Source organism: Leucoraja erinacea, chromosome 21, assembly GCF_028641065.1.
Source record: "Leucoraja erinacea ecotype New England chromosome 21, Leri_hhj_1, whole genome shotgun sequence".
NCBI lineage: Eukaryota > Metazoa > Chordata > Chondrichthyes > Rajiformes > Rajidae > Leucoraja > Leucoraja erinaceus.
The window spans coordinates 34268850-34286939 of NC_073397.1; the positions used below are offsets into that span (position 1 = coordinate 34268850).

At 44.9% G+C, this 18090-nt stretch overlaps 1 long non-coding RNA gene across 2 annotated transcripts in view; it reads right to left on the reverse strand.

The window, feature by feature from the left end:
• Positions 1-1865: 1865 nt before the first annotated feature.
• Positions 1866-18090, reverse strand: part of LOC129707515 (uncharacterized) — a 127142-nt gene continuing 110917 nt past the window's right edge. For both annotated transcript variants that reach the window (XR_008725194.1, XR_008725193.1), the window contains one exon: positions 1866-3018. This is a non-coding gene — a long non-coding RNA (uncharacterized LOC129707515). The remainder of the gene's footprint in view (positions 3019-18090) is intronic.

Here is an 18090-nt window from a genome sequence, read left to right on the forward strand (position 1 = left end):
TAATCAGTAGTTCTAACTCAGGCAGGAATGTTGATCTCCAGAATGTCTCTGGGCTCTGATACTAAAGGGCCTGTCCCACTTGGGCGACATTTTCGGACAAAGCCTGAAACGTGGTTGTCGCGGCGTGGTCGGGGCGTGACGCGGGGTGACCCGTGTAGTGATGCGCGGTGTCTCCCTGTCACCCCTGGATTTTGGAATGTTCAAAATCTTCCGGCAACATCATATCGCGCGTCCTGTCTTGCGGGTAACGCCCAGTGACGCCGGTATATACAGTGCCGACGTCTCCATTAAAAAGTTATTGGTCCTTAGATTTATTGTAGATGAGTTCATTTCCAATGTGATTATCATGGAAACATAGACAATAGGTGCAGGAGTAGAGGCCATTCGGCCCTTCGAGCCTGCACCGCCATTCAATATGATCATGGCTGATCATCCAACTCAGTATCCCGTACCTGCCTTCTCTCCATACCCCCTGATCCCCTTAGCCACAAAGACCACATCAAACTCCCTCTTTAATATAGCCAATGAACTGTGGCCTCAACTACTTTCTGTGGCAGAGAATTCCAGAGATTCACCACTCTCTGTGTGAAAAGAAAAGTTCTCATCACGGTCCTAAAAGATTTCCCCCTTACCCTTAAACTGTGACCCCTTGTCCTGGACTTCCCCAACATCGGGAACAATCTTCCTGCATCTAGCCTGTCCAACCTCTTAAGAATTTTGTAAGTTTCTATAAGATCCCCCCTCAATCTTCTAAATTCTAGCAAATTTTACATTGGTGTAACCTTGTTGTGTTGTGAAGGCGGGTGACGCTGAGTGTCGTAGCTTGGTGTGACGGTGATGAGGAGTGTCGTACAATTTGACGGTATTTAGGGAGTCAGTCACTGACGTCCACAGTCGCCGAAACAAATCGTAAAGTGGGACAGGCCCTTAAATGCAAGTAAATAACCAGCTGCAAAGTGAACTCCTTCTGAAGCAGGAAGGCAACAGTTAAAAGGTGGATTGACAAGGAATGAATCTGGATCGACACAAAAAGCTGGAGTAATTCAGCGGGACAGGCAGCAACTCTGGAGAGAAGGAACGGGAGATGTTTCGGGTCGAGACCCTTCTTCAGAGTCTGAAGCAGGGTCACGACCCGAAACATCTCTCCAGAGATGCTGCCTGTTCTGCAGTTGTACAGGGCCCCAGTGAGACCACACCTGGAGTATTGTGTGCAGTTTTGGTCCCCTAATTTGAGGAAGGACATTCTTGCTATTGAGGGAGTGCAGCGTAGGTTTACAAGGTTAATTCCCAGGATGGTTGGACTGTCATATGTTGAGAGAATGGAACAGCTGGGCTTGTACACTCTGGAGTTTAGAAGGATGAGAGGGAATCTGATTGAAACATATAAGATTTTTAAGGGCTTGGACACGCTAGAGGCAGGAAACATGTTCCCGATGTTGGGGGAGTCCAGAACCAGGGGCCACAGTTTAAGAATAAGGAGTAAGCCATTTAGAACGGAGACGAGGAAACACCTCTTCACACAGAGAGTGGTGTGTCTGCGGAGTTCTCTGCCTCAGAGGGCGGTGGAGGCAGGTTCTCTGGATATTTTCAAAGGTATCAAAAGTATCAAAGGTATTTTATTGGTCACATTCACATACACCTAGGTGTAGTGAAGTGAAATGCTTCTTGCCATTTTGCAGCACATAAAGAAGGAATACAGACATAACATTAATAAGAGTTTTAAACATAAAGAACATCCCCCCACAATGGCTCCCATTATGAGGGAAGGCACAAAGTCCAGTCCCCAAGAGAGAGCTAGATAGGGCTCTTAAAAATAGCAGAGTCAGGGGATATGGGGAGAAGGCAGGAACGGGGTACTGATTGGGGATGATCAGCCATGATTACATTGAATGACGGTGCTGGCTCGAAGGGCCGAATAGCCTACTCCTGCACCTATTGTCTATTGTCTATCTGCAGGTTTGGCCTGGAGATTCATAGGAGAGTCATGCAGTATGGAAACAGGCCCTTTGGCCCATTTTGGCCATGTTGACCAAGATGCCCCTTCTACACTTGTCCCCCCCCTGTCCATGTTTGGCCCATATCCCTGTTAAACCTTTCCGATCCATATACCTGTTCAAGAGTGTCCACATTTTTGAACTCTGATTACGTCTGCCAACACCTAATCTTAATTAGAGGGGTAAAGGTATATGGATGGTGCTGAGAAAGGGAATCTTTATTTCAATATTTCTCAGGATACCCGACTGGATGGTTGGATGGCTAATTCGACCATCCAGTCAAATGAAAATTCTCTTTATTTAGCAGTTACATCTTCTCATCAAACCCTGTACATAATAGCAAGAAAAGCATTATCACCTCTTTCGGGATAGGGGATCTATCGCAGTCGCTGCCTCAAAAAGGCTGGCAGCATTAGCAAGGACCCACACCATCCTGGCCACACACTCATCTCCCCGCTACCTTCAGGCAGGAGGTACAGGAGCCTGAAGACTGCAACGTCCAGGTTCAGGAATAGCTACTTCCCCACAGCCATCAGGCTATTAAACTTGGCTCGGACAAAACTCTGAACATTAATAACCCATTATCTGTTATTTGCACTTTATCAGTTTATATATTCATGTGTGTATATATTTATATTACGGTATATGGACACACTGATCTGTTTTGTAGTCAATGCCTACTATGTTCTGTTGTGCTGAAGCAAAGCAAGAATTGCATTGTCCTATCTGGGACACATGACAATAAACTCTCTTGACTTGACTTGACTTTCGTTCATTCCAACAATCATCGCCTCTTCCACAGCCAACAATGTACCGTTGTGGGCTCCACCTTTCCTTGGTCATCGGCGATGGCTCTGATTGGTTCTGAACCTCTAGTTTCCCTTTCCCCCGACTCTCAGTCTGAAGAAGGGTCTCAACCCGAAACGTCACCTCTTCGTTTTCTCCGGAGATGCTGCCTGTCCCGCTGAGTTCCTCCAGCTTTTTGTGTCTATCTTCGGTTTAAACCTGCATCCGCTGCTCCTTCCTACACAACAAAAACATCATGTATATTTCAATTAAAAAACATATTCATCGCCCTTTCTTTGCATATTATAAAGCTGGAATGACAGTCAATTACTAGTGCCAAACATGATTTCACAAGATAAAAAATATTAGTTGTCATTTGCAGTTTTAATTGCACTGTAATAAATGCCAAACTTCACTGGGAAATGTATTTGGATGTCACTTTCTGAAAGAGGTTGAAGAAGAGACTTTGAATATCTTTAAAATGCTGGAGAAACTCAGCGGGTGAGGCAGCATCTATGGAGCGAAGGAATAGGCAACATTTCGGGTCGAGACCCTTCTTCAGACTGATGTCGGGGGGGTGGGGTGTTGCAGGGGGGCGGGGGGAAAAAGAAAGGAAGAGGCAGAGACAGTGGGCTGTGGGGGAGCTGGGAAGGGGAGGGGAAGCAGGGAGAAAGCAAGGACTACCTGAAATTGGAGAAGTCAATGTTCATACCGCTGGGGTGTAAACTACCCAAGCGAAATATGAGGTGCTGCTCCTCCAATATACGGTGGGACTCACTCTGGTCATGGAGGAGGCCCAGGACAGAAAGGTCGGATTCGGAATGGGAGGGGGAGTTGAAGTGCTGAGCCACCGGGAGATCAGGTTGGTTAGTGCGAACTGAGTGGAGGTGTTGGGCGAAGCGATCGCCAATCCTGCGCTTCTTTAAGGAAGGCGGGGGTGGGTGGTTTTAAGACAGGCAAGGATGTGCAAGGTTTTTGGAGGTGGAGGAGAAGATGGTTTCTAATAAAATCAGATTGGCCACGAATGCATTGAACAATTTAGGTTTGTTTATTGTCACAAGTAGGTACACGAGTTACAGTCAAAATTTTTGTTGCATGCTCTCCAGTCAGCGGAAAGACAATACGTGATTACAGTTGAGTCATTTCAGAGTGTGCAGATATACGATAAAGGGAATAGTGTTCAGTACAAGATACAGTCCAGTAAAGTCCGATCAAAAATAGTCCGAGGGTCTCGAATGAGGTAGATGGTCGCTCAAGACCCCTCTATAGTTGTTGGTAGGATGGTTCAGTTGCCTGATAACAGCTGGGAAGAAACTGTCCCTGAATATAGAGGTGAGTGTTTTCACATTTCTGTACCTCTAGCTTGATGGGAGAGGGGAGAAGAGGGAGTGACCAGGGTGAGACCACAGCACAGCAAATCTATCTATCTTTGTGCATTTGTGCACAAGAAATCTCTTGTCAGTCAAGTTTAATAAAAGGCAAAAATGGTACAATAGTATTTGAAAAATAGACAATAGACAATAGACAATAGGTGCAGGAGGAGGCCATTCGGCCCTTCGAGCCAGCACCGCCATTCAGTGTGATCATGGCTGATTATCCCCAATCAGTACCCCGTTCCTGCCTTCTCCCCATATCCCCTGACTCCGCTATTTTTAAGAGCCCTATCTAGCTCTCTCTTGAAAGCATCCAGAGAACCGGCCTCCACCGCCCTCTGAGGCAGAGAATTCCACAGACTCACCACTCTCTGTGAGAAAAAATGTTTCCTTGTCTCCGTTCTAAATGGCTTACTCCTTATTCTTAAACTGTGGCCCCTGGTTCTGGACTCCCCCAACATCGGGAACATGTTTCCTGCCTCTAGCGTGTCCAAGCCCTTAACAAAATATATATGACACATAGCTAGCAGACCTTGCTGACATCTTTTTTGTGTACCTTCGATTTTCCAGCATCTGCAGTTCCTTCTTGAAATCCTTTGAAGTGGGATGACCTGTAATATCATCGTTTGGCCACTTGGTGGAGACCATGAGCAGAAACATGGACAGGCCCTGAAATATTTGAGATAACTTCAATATTAGCTTCAAAGCTGGAGGAATGGACCCTGTGTTTACGTAATTGGTGTAGGTTGGTGCAGGCAGCATATTGAATCATATATTTTTTCCAAGAAAGCACACAACATTTCTTCAGGGTATTCTGGCTGTGTCTGGCAATACCGAAGATTGACACAAAGTGATGGAGGAACTCAGCGGGACAGGAAGCATCTCTGGGAAAAATGGATGGGTGACCTTTTGAGTCAGGACCCTTCTTCTGAGGTACAGTGAACAGCTTTGTTTAGAATGCTGTCCAATCAATTCAGATAATACTATAATATCTATCTATCTATCTATCTATCTATCTATCTATCTATCTATCTATCTATCTATCTATCTATCTATCTATCTATCTATCTATCTATCTATACATAAAAAAAGTCTGTGGCTGCCACCTGCCGTCTGTCCGACTGCCTTTCTGCCTTTTGATTCGCTGCTACTTCCTATCAGCTTCCAACACACTTCAAAACAAAGTTGCAAGACAGGAACACTCTGAACTTTTCACCTCAATGGGATATCACAGCAAGTGCTTCAACAGGAGGGGGAGGGCCAATTGGTATTGCAATTGGAACTGCTGCAGCAGGCAGGGAGGGTGAAATTGGATTTTTTTTTAAATCCACTGCTGAGGGAGGAAGGGGAGTGCTGGAATCTTACATTTGGGAATGGGTTCAGTTCCGTTGGAGGAGACGGGTGCATGGTGGAATATTGGGTTGGGGGATCACACCATTGGGGGAGCAGACCCAACGGGTCTGCACTTGGTCTAGAACACAATAAAGCCTTACTCAAGTGCAATAGGTGGAGCAAAGGGGAAGATACAGAGTGCAGAATATAGTTCTCAGCATTGTAGCGCATCAGTTCCAGAGACAAAGTCCAATGTCTGCAATGGGGTAGAGGTGAATGGGACAGTACCCTAGCTTATTGAAGGACCATTCAGAAGCCTGATAACAGAGGGGAAGAAGCTGCTCCTGAGTCTGGTGGTGCTCGCTTTCAAGCTTCTGTATCTTCTGCCGGAATGGAGTGAGGAGCAGAAGGAATGACCAGGGTGGGGCAAGTCTTAGATTATGAATCCCATTCTTTTTCTCCAGAGATGCTGCCTGACCCGCTGAGTTACTCCAGCATTGTGTGTCTATCTTCGGTGTAAACCAGCATCTGCAGTTCCTTCCTACACAAGGATTTTGGCCCACAAACATTCTCCATTCCTTCTATCCAGAGACACTGCCTGGCCCACTGAGTTACTGCAGCATTTTGTGTCTATCTTTGATTATGTTGGTTGCGTTTCTCAGGCAGCGTGAAGTGTAGATGGTGTCAATGGAAAGGAGTGTGGTGTGTGTGATGGACTGGGCTACATCTACAATGGTGGGGAGTGTGGTCTGTGTGATGGACTGGGCTACATCTACAATGGTGGGGAGTGTGGTGTGTGTGATGGACTGGGCTACATCTACAATGGTGGGGAGTGTGGTCTGTGTGAGATGGACTGGGCTACATCTACAATGGTGGGGAGTGTGGTGTGTGTGTGATGGACTGGGCTACATCTATAATGGTGGGGAGTGTGATCTTTGTGATGGACTGGGCTACATCTACAATGGTGGGGAGTGTGGTGTGGGTGATGGACTGGGCTACATCTACAATGGTGGGGAGTGTGGTGTGTGTGATGGACTGGGCTACATCTACAATGGTGGGGAGTGTGGTCTGTGTGATGGACTGGGCTACATCTACAATGGTGGCGAGTGTGGTCTGTGTGATGGACTGGGCTACATCTACAATGGTGGGGAGTGTGGTCTGTGTGATGGACTGGGCTACATCTACAATGGTGGGGAGTGTGGTGTGTGTGATGGACTGGGCTACATCTACAATGGTGGGGAGTGTGGACTGTGTGATGGACTGGGCTACATTTACAACTTCCGCAATTAAGTAAGTAAGTTTATTGGCCAAGTAATCACATACAAGGAATTTGCCTTGGTGCTCCGCCCACAAGTAACAACATGACATACAGTGACAGTTATGAATGACTCAGAAAACACTAAACATTAATAATAATAAAACATTAATGATAAAACACCATTGATCAAGCATGTGAACCAACAAAATACCAGATCAAAGGGAGGCTACAGATTTTTGGTTATTGAGTAGAGCAACTACTCGTGGATAAAAACTGTTTTTATATCTGGCTGTGGCAGCTTTGACAGTCCGGAGTCGCCTTCCAGAGGGAAGTGATTCAAAGAGTTTGTGGCCAGGGCGAGAGGGGTCAGAGATGATCTTGCCCGCTCACTTCCTGGCTGGCTTGTGGTCTTGGTCAGAGCCGTCCCCAATCTAACCTGTGCTGCAACCCAAGACTATGACTTTTATTTGGTGCATCTTTAGCAGTTTGTAAAAGTCGTTGGAGACTTGCCAGAAAAACATTTCTTTAATTTCTGCGCTTATTTCTTTCAGCGATTTGTTTAAGACCTTAATAACTTGATTAAAAATCCGAAGAAAGCAGAAACAAAGGAAGGCCAGAGACACGGCCACTAGTCAGCGCCTTCCTAATCCTGTCATATATTGCATCGTGTATTCTCAACAAGAAAGAGCAATGTCTTGTCTAATCTGTCCTTGTCTTTCAACTACTAATTAAATAAATCTTTAGATGCCAATTGCTAATCAAATTATTTATCTTAATCTTTCCAACATTGTTTGGGGTTGCTTTCTGAGCTTTGACATTTCCGTTATCACATTCTTGAGTGGTAAGAATTAAGCTTCAAATTCTTGTTTCTGCCAGGGTGGATCCAATAGCCGTTTCACCTTTGAATCAGAAGAGTTTTCAATTTAAATCCCAAATCGGAATTGAGAACATAATTAAGTTTAGCACCTCAGTGCAGATCAGAGAAGTGATGCACTGTTCTGTGATGTGTAATTGTTCTAATCCTATGTATCATCTGTCTGCTTGCAGGATAAAAAAAAATCCTCACAGACTTCAAGGAAAAGTTGGAAAGTGTTCACTGCTTGAGTTACTCCAGCACGTTGTGTCATTTTTTGTAAACCAGCATCTGCAGTTCCTCATTTCCACATCCTAACCTTTGCGCTATGACCTTCAGACATGGGCAGAATAAACCACATGAGCCAATGCACTTGGATGGAACCCGCCAACTCTGAATCATCACCAATTTATTTATTTTACTTTATGTTGATGCGTTTTCATTCATTTAGAGTCTTAGGGTCACATAGTGTGGAAACAAGCCCTTCGGCCCATCTTGGCCGACATCATGGCCCATGTCACCTGCCTGCGTTTGGCCCTTATCCCTCTAAACATATCCTATCCATGTACCTGTATAAATGCTTGTTAAACGTTGCGATAGTACATGCCTCAACTACCTCCTCCGACAGCTCGTTCCATACACCCACCATCCTTTGTGTGAAAAAGGTACCCCTTAGGTTCCTATTAAATCTTTCCCCATCACCTTAAACCTATGTCATCTGGTTGGTTCTCAATTATCCTACTCTGAGCAAAAGACTGTGTGCTTTTATCCGATGTATTCCACTAACCCTTCGTTTCATAAGCTAGGATACTGTACAATCCACCTCTACCCCATTGTGGACATTGGACTTTGTCTGTGGAACTGTTATTGTGCAGCGTTGAGAACTATATTCAACGCTCGCTGCAGACTCGGTGGGCAGAAGGGCCTGTTTTCACGCTGTATCTCTAAACTTAGACCTCATTTACAACAAAGGCTGGTAGCTTTCAAAATCTACGTATCTCCTGTCAAGCCCTGTGAATGGGCAATGTGAGGGTTGCCTTAACTACCCAGCCTGGCTGATCAATTCATGAGGGGTAGAACAATTGGGATGAAGGCTGTTTGGCTCAATCACCATCCTTGCTTTATGACTCCATAAAGGGCCTGTCCCACTGTACGAGGTAATTCAAGAGTTCTCCCGAGTTCTCCCCTGATTCGAGCTCGTGTAATGTACATAGGAGCTCGTACGAGTAAAAAATGTTTTTCATCACGAGTATTTTTTTACTCGTGGACATTTTTCACAGTGTTGAAAAAACGTCACGAGTTTACCGGGTTTCCCGCGTACCTACGGTTACTCGTACAAGCGGTTACGTGACATCCACGAGCTCCTACGTACCCGCTACGTACATTACACGAGCTCGAATCAGGGGAGAACTCGGGAGAACTCTTGAATTACTTCGTACAGTGGGACAGGGGCTTAACTCTACAACTCTAACACACTCAAGCCACACGCAAAAGTACAAATAGATAGTTTATAGTTTAGTTTATTGTCATGTGTACCGGGTTACAGTGAAAAGCTTTTGTTGCGTGCTATCCATTCAGCGGAAAGGCAATACACGATTACAATCGATCCATTTACAGTGTACAGGCACATGATAAAGGAATAACGTTGAGTAAAGCCCTTGTCTCCCTACCTGCTTCCACTACCTGCAACCTCCGACAACCACCTGCAACCTCCGGGAACTGCACAGGAACCTTGGGTGGGGTGCAAAGTCTCCAGAGGTTTCCGTTCAGGTTTCCTAAGTGGGACAGGGGCATAAGAAATGATGCTGTAGGAGTTGAGATTCAAGAGCGTGGAGTGAATGTAATATGTGATGGTAGATCTGCTTCTGTGGCCAGCACGCAAATAGTCACCTGGGTTGTGCGCCATCTCTGAGCAAACAGAAAGATACAGCATTGAAATTGTTTCCCGACTTTGTACAATAATAGTTCCAGAGACAAAATCCAATGTCCACAATGGGGTAGAGGTGAATCGGACAGTTCCCAAACTTGTGTTAGGACTGTTTAAGAAGGAACTGCAGATGCTGGAAAATCGAAGGTAGACAAACATAGAAACATAGAACATAGAAATTAGGTGCAGGAGTAGGCCATTCGACCCTTCGAGCCTGCACCGCCATTCAATATGATCATGGCTGATCATCCAACTCAGTATCCCGTACCTGCCTTCTCTCCATACCCTCTGATCCCCTTAGCCACAAGGGCCACATCTAACTCCCTCTTAAATATAGCCAATGAACTGTCCTCAACTACCCATCACTCTCTGTGACAGAGAGTTCCAGAGATTCACCACTCTCTGTGTGAAAAAAGTTCTTCTCATCTCGGTTTTAATGGATTTCCCCCTTATCCTTAAGCTGTGACCCCTTGTCCTGGACTTCCCCAACATCGGGAGCAATCTTCCTGCATCTAGCCTGTCCAACCCCTTAAGAATTTTGTAAGTTCTATGGAGTGAAGGAAATTGGCAACGTTTGGACCCGGGTCGAAACGTTGCCTATTTCCTTCGCTCCATAGATGCTGCCTCACCCGCTGAGTTTCTCCAGCATTTTTGTCTACTTTATGGAAGGACTATTTAGCAAGACGAGATCAGATAAACCTTCTCTTTAAGAGTCTTGATTTTGTTCCGCTTGTCCTTGAAGACATATTTCCCTCATGAATCTCACACCCTCCTAGCATATCACGAACAATGAGCCGTGGCCAACATTAAAATATTCAAACGAGGAGGCAGCTTGGATGTAACCAAGATGTGTTAATTTGTGTATAGATGTTTTATGAAATTTTTGGAAATAAATGCAAAGGCCAGGCATTACAGCAGCAAATTAATTATTGCCAGAATAGGATAATTAATTGAGAATGATGATATCAATTGAGCGAGTGTTGAATTAAGGTATAGTCATATTGGTATACTTAGAACCAATATAATAACATAGAACTAGATTGAACAGGTGATCAATGGTCAGTATGGACTCGATGGGCTGAATGGCCTGTTTTCAAGCTGTATCTTTCAACTAAAACTAAACTATAAAAACAATAAGTGTGCATTTAATTTCAACTAAGATTCGAGCCATATATGTACATTTCTTCTTTAAAAAAGACACAAAGTGCTGGAGTATCTCAGCAGGTCAGACAGCATCTCTGAAGTACATGGTTAGGTGATGCTTTGGATGAGGGCACTTCTTCAGACTCTGACACACCTCACCATATTCTCCAGAGATCTCTCTCAGTTTTCTCCCCCCCCCCTCCTCCCCGACAATCAGTCTGAAGAAGTGTCCCGACCCAACACGTCACCTATCCATATTCTCCACAGATATGTTGGAAGGAACTCCATATTCTGGTTTACATTGAAGGCAGACACAAAATGCTGGAGTAACTCTGCGGGACAGGCAGCATCTCTGGAGAGAAGGAATGGGTGACGTTTTGGGTTGAGACCCTTCTTCAACACCTGCAGTTCCTTCCTACACACAGTCATATTTGTAATAATTATCAAAGGAATGGATTTAGTGTATTGTTGTAAATATTTAGCATTTGTTCAAATATTGGCTGGAAGTTTCAGATCCACTAAAGACTACTTTTTTTTTTTGCACAATTATTGTAGTTATTAATTTATTGTGACTTTTTATTCATTATATATTATAGACAATAGGTGCAGGAGTAGGCCATTCAGCCCTTCTAGCCAGCACCCGCCATTCAATGTGATCATGGCCGACCATCCCCAATCAGTACCCCGTTCCTGCCTTCTCCCCATATCCCCTGACTCCACTATTTTTAAGAGCCCTATCTAGCTCTCTCTTGAAAGCATCCAGAGAACCTGCCTCCACCACCCTCTGAGGCAGAGAATTCCACAGACTCACAACTCTCTGTGTGAAAAAGTGTTTCCTCGTCTCCGTTCTAAATGGCTTACTCCTTATTTTTGTTAAACTGTGTCCCCTTGTTCTGGACTCCCCCAACATCGGGAACATGTTTCCCGCCTCTAGCGTGTCCAAACCCTTAACAATCTTATATGTTTCAATGAGATGCCCTCTCATCCTTCTAAACTACAGAGTGTACAAGCCCAGCCGCCGTATCTGTAGTTATTGTATTCACAGGCCTGCTCATACAGGCCAAGTTCATGTTCATAAGTCATGGGAGCAGGATTAGGACATACGGCCCAGAGTACTTAAGGAAGTAGCCCCAGAAATAGTGGATGCATTAGTGATAATTTTTCAAAACTCTTTAGATTCTGGAGTAGTTCCTGAGGATTGGAGGGTAGCTAATGTAACACCACTTTTTAAGAAGGGAGGGAGAAAGAAAACGGGGAATTACAGACCAGTTAGTCTAACATCGGTAGTGGAGAAACTGCTAGAGTCAGTTATTAAAGATGGAATAGCAGCACATTTGGAAAGTGGTGAAATCATTGGACAAAGTCAGCATGGATTTATGAAAAGTAAATCATGTCTGACGAATCTTATAGAATTTTCCGAGGATGTAACTGGTAGAGTGGATAAGGGAGAACCAGTGGATGTGGTGTATCTGGACTTCCAGAAGGCTTTCGACAAGGTCCCACATAAGAGATTAGTATACAAACTTAAAGCACAAGGCATTGGGGGTTCAGTATTGATGTGGGTACAGAACTGGCTGGCAGACAGGAAGCAAAGAGTAGGAGTAAACGGGTCCTTTTCACAATGGCAGGCAGTGACTAGTGGGGTACCGCAAGGCTCAGTTCTGGGATCCCAGCTATTTATGATATATATTAATGATTTGGACGAGGGAATTGAATGCAACATCTCCAAGTTTGCGGATGACACGAAGCTGGGGGGCAGTGTTAGCTGTGAGGAGGATGCTAGGAGGCTGCAAGGTGACTTGGATAGGCTGGGTGAGTGGGCAAATGCATGGCAGATGCAGTATAATGTGGATAAATGTGAGGTTATCCACTTTGGTGGCAAAAACAGGAAAGTAGATTATTATCTGAATGGTGGCCGATTAGGAAAGGGGGAGATGCAGCGAGACCTGGGTGTCATGGTACACCAGTCATTAAAAGTAGGCATGCAGGTGCAGCAGGCAGTGAATAAAGCAAATGGTATGTTAGCATTCATAGCAAAAGGATTTGAGTATAGGAGCAGGGAGGTTCTACTGCAGTTGTACAGGGTCTTGGTGAGACCACACTTGGAGTATTGCGTACAGTTTTGGTCTCCTAATCTGAGGAAAGACATTCTTGCCATAGAGGGAGTACAGAGAAGGTTCACCAGACTGATTCCTGGGATGGCAGGACTTTCATGTGAAGAAAGACTGGATAGACTCGGTTTGTACTCGCTAGAATTTAGAAGATTGAGGGGGGATCTTATAGAAACTTACAAAAGTCTAAAGGGGTTGGACAAGCTAGATGCAGGAAGATTGTTCCCGATGTTGGGGAAGTCCAGGACAAGGGGTCACCGCTTAAGGATAAAGGGGAAATCTTTTAAAACCGAGATGAGAAAGTCTTTTTTCACACACAGAGTGGTGAATCTGTGGAATTCTCTCCCACAGAAGGTAGTTGAGGCCAGTTCATTGGCTATATTTAAGAGGGAGTTAGATGTGGCCCTTGTGGCTAAAGGGATCAGGGGGTATGGAGAGAAGGCAGGTGCGGGATACTGAGTTGGATGATCAGCCATGATCATATTGAATGGCGGTGCAGGCTCGAAGGGCCGAATGGCCTACTCCTGCACCTATTTTCTATGTTTCTATGTTTCTAATCTCCACTTTAAAGATACCCAATGCTTTGGCCTCCACAGCCGTCAGTGGCAATGAATTCCACAGATTCACCACCCTCTGACTATTGACATCCTTCCTCATCTTTTAAAGGTGAGTCCTTTTATTCTGAGGCTGTGCCCTCTGGTCCTAGACTCTCCCACTAGTAGAAACATTCTCTCCACATCAGCTCTATCCAAGCCTTTCACTAATCAGTAAGTTTCAATGAGGTCTCCCTCATCCTTCTAAACCCCAGCGAGTACAGGCCCTGACCAGTCAAACGCAAGTAAGAATCCCATTGTTCTGTTGTCGGTACCGATGACAATTAATCGCTATTAACTCTCGATGTGGGTCAGGTCCAACTAGAGGAAATTAGTTTAACTCGGCATCATGTTCGGCACAGACATTGTGGGCCGAAGGGCCTGTTCCTGTGCTGTACTGTTCAATGCTCTATCTAACTTATGACTGTCATGTACATTGAGGTACAGTAAAAAGCTTCATTTTGTATGGATCATGTATATAGAACATGGAACAGTACAGCAGGGACAGCACGGTGGTGCAGCGGTAGACTTGCTTCCTTACAACGCTTACAGCCCCAGGGACTCGGGTTCGATCCCGACTACGGGTGCTGTCTGTACGGAGTTTGTACGTTCTCCCCGTGACCGCGTGGGTTTCCTCCGAGATCTTCGGTTTCCTCCCACGCTCCAAAGACGTACAAGTTTGTCGGTTAATTGGCTTGGGTGTAAGTGTGAATTGTCCCTAGTGTGTGTGGGACAGAGTTAATCTGCGGGGATCGCTGGCACGGACTCAGCGGGCCAACGGGCCTGTTTCCGCGCTGTATCTCTAAAGTAAACAAAACAAGAACGGGCCCTTCAGCCCACAATAGTCGTGCTGAACATAATACCAGGAACAACTCTCATTTGCCATACCCCTCCATTCCCTGCATATCCATGTGCCTGTCTGAAGTCTCTTAAAAGCCACTGTTGGGCAGCCCCTATCTCAAGCCAGTGAATGCTTAATGATATCAGCTTGAACCTGCCATTCAATGCCAAAAATGTGGAATAACGTGTTTAATTACACAGTACTGACATCTGTCACCTTGTTGACAATAGATATTACCAAAAATACGAAACGTAATTATCTAAGAGCATATTGAAAACATTTAATATAACTGATTCCCATTACAATAATTACAATAAGATTATCAGTGATGATTTTCATCCTTAATACATGAAGCCTTTTCAAGAATGCATACATATATCAGCAGATTATTTTTTTTGGATGCCATTTGTTTTCAGTAGGAAGTGAAATATTTCCTTCATGAATATTGAGAATCACAAGTTCACACCAAAGTCGATGTTCCAAAAAGCAATTGACTCACTAAAAGGACAGACATTTACTTCAGTTGAAAAAAACGGGTTTCAAGCCACAGATAAATTGGCAAGAACAAGTGGTTATTAAAGGTGCGACTTTGTCGATTGCACTGTCACATGTGGGAACCTAGGAAAGCAACCCTTCAAAATTCATCAGCATTGTAGATAGTGCCATAAGAGTCATAGAGTGTGGGAACAGGCCCTTCGGCCCAACTTGCCCGTACCGGCCAACACGTCCCAGCTGCGTTTGGTCCACATCCCTCCAAACCTGTCCTATCCATGTACCTGTCTAACTATTTCTTAAACGTTGGGATTGTCCCAGCCACACCTACCTCCCCTGGCAGCTTGTTCCATACACCCACCACCCTCTGTGGGGATCATGACAGAAGCCCCCTGGTGGCGATCCCTGGAAGCGATGACGTGATGCACTCTGTGACACATCGGGCGACAATTCTGTCAACATGTTGGACGATGACAGACGCCGACAGCGAGCGACATCGTCTGACACACAATCGAACGAACCACCCTTTGTGTGGAAAAGCTGCCCCTCAGATTCCTATTAAATCTTTTCACCTTAAACCTGTGTCCTCTTGTTTCGATTCCCCCTACTTTGGGCACGAGATCCTGTGCTTCTACCGATCTATTCCTCTCATGATTTTGTTCTCTATAAGATCACCCCTCGTCCTCCTGTACTCCATGAGGGGGGTCTCCTCTGCATAGCCGGAGTTGTCATTCGGGGGACCCTCCTTACTCCACCTTGTATGAACATTGACTTCTCCAATTTCAGGTAGTCCTTGCCTTCTCCTTCTTTCCCCTCCCCTTCCCAGCTCTACCACAACCCACTGTCTCCGCCTCTTCCTTTCTTCTTCCCGACCCCCCTCCCCCCACATCAGTCTGAAGGAGGGTCTTGACCCGAAACGTCGCCTATTTCCTTCGCTCCGTAGATGCTGCCTCACCCGCTGAGTTTCTCCAGCATTTTTGTCTACCTTCGATTTTCCAGCATCTGCAGTTCCTTCTTCCACACTCATTCGTGGGATCCTCCCCAGAGCCAGCACATCCTTCCTCAGATATCGGCTGTAGTTGTTCCATCAAGTCTGAGTATAGAAGCTGGGATGTAATGTTAAAATTGAACAAGGCATTGGTGAGACCAAATCTGGAGTATGGTGTACAATTTTAGTCGCCCAATTATAGGAAGGATGTCAACAAAATAGAGAGAGTACAGAGGAGATTTACTAGAATGTTGCCTGGGTTTCAACAACTAAGTTACAGAGATAGGTTGAATAAGTTAGGTCTTTATTCTCTGGAGCGCAGAAGGTTAAGGGGGGACTTGATAGAGGTCTTTAAAATGATGAGAGGGATAGACAGAGTTGATGTGGACAAGCATTTTCCTTTGAGAATAGGGAAGATTCAAACGAGAGGACATGACTTCAGAATTAAGGGACAGAAGTTTAGGGGTAATATGAGGGGGAACTTCTTTACTCAGAGAGTGGTAGCGGTGTGGAATGAGCTTCCAGTGGAAGTGGTGGAGGCAGGTTCATTGGTATCATTTAAAATAAATTGGGTCTTTATTCTCTGGAGTGCAGAAGGTTAAGGGGGGACTTGATAGAGGTCTTTAAAATGATGAGAGGGATAGACAGAGTTGATGTGGACAAGCTTTTTCCTTTGAGAATAGGGAAGATTCAAACGAGAGGACATGACTTCAGAATTAAGGGACAGACGTTTAGGGGTAATATGAGGGGGAACTTCTTTACTCAGAGAGTGGTAGCGGTGTGGAATGAGCTTCCAGTGGAAGTGGTGGAGGCAGGTTCATTGGTATCATTTAAAAATTAATTGGATAGGCATATGGATGAGAAGGGAATGGAGGGTTATGGTATGAGTGCAGGCAGGTGGGACTAAGGGAAAAAAGTTGTTTGGCACGGACTTGTAGGGCCGAGATGGCCTGTTTCCGTGCTGTAATTGTTATATGGTTATATGGTTATAAGTCAATTGACTGGAAAACATTTTGTCTGCTTTTATTTTGTGTGTCAGATCATGTTCTTTATTATTCCGCTGCTTTGGAACTGGCTGTAAGTTTGTGAACAGCAATACTTGAGCAGCAATCAAAACGAGGTGAGAAATACCTCACACAGATCACAAGATGCTTTCCTACCCTGAAATAATTCTGGCGAACACCAACAGTTACAGAATGAAACATCATAACTTGTGATCAAATCTTGAAAATGTAAGCAAAAATAACATGAATTATTTTAGTACAAACTAGTGGCAAAATGTTATGATTCTACAAATCCACTGACCCATTAGTTCTTGTTATGTCACATGCTAAACTGATCTTTCTATCTTGAAACGTGGCTAATTTATAAATATTAGTCCATCTCCTTAAGGTCATAGACATAGAAAATAGGTGCAGGAGGAGGTCATTTGGCCCTTCTAGCCAGCACCGCCATTCATTGTGATCATGGCTGATCGTCCCCTATCAATAACCCGTGCCTGCCTTCTCCCCATATCCCTTGACTCCACTAGCCCCTAGAGCTCTATCTAACTCTCTCTTAAATCCATCCAGTGACCTGGCCTCCACTGCCCTCTGTGGCAGGGAATTTAGGTCCCGACCTGAAACTTCACCATACTTTTTCTCCAGAGAAAAACAGCGGTGGGCGGCACGCTGGTGCAGCGGTAGAGCTACTGCCTTACAGCGCCAGAGGCCCGGGTTCGATCCCGACTACTGGTGCTGTCTGCGTGGAGGTTGTCCGTTCTCCCCATGACCACGTGGGTTTTCTCTGAGATTTTTGGTTTCCTCCCACACTCCAAAGGCGTACAGGTTTGTAGGTTAATTGGCTTGGTGTAAATGTAAATTGTCCCTAGTGTGTGTAGGACAGTGGTTGGTGCGGACTCGGTGGGCCGAAGGGCCTGGTCCGGCACTTTATCTGTAAATGAAACTAAACTACAGATGCCCCCGACCCGTTGAGCTACTCCTGAGCCATTGAGACCCGTTGTACATCCTCTCGAAGTATATGCTTCTAAATGAAATATATTTGTAATGTGATGTATATCTCATTTTGCAAAGTAAAGCTTTTGCAAATGCATTTGCTACACATATCATGGGAGGAATAGATCGAGTCTTTTACCCAGAGCGTGAGATTCAAGAACCAGAGGGCAGAGGTTTAAGGTGAGAAGTCAAGTCAAGTCAAGTTATTTGTCACATACGCATACGAGATTTGTAGTGAAATGAAAAGTGTCAATGCCTGCGGATCGTGCAAAAAGACTACAAAATAGAATAGAATTACATATTTGTGGGAGAAAAAAAAAGAAGAAACAGCAATTTAAAAAGACACCACACAACAGTAACTTGGTTCAGTAAGTTAGTCCCTGGTGAGATAGGAGCTTACAGGGG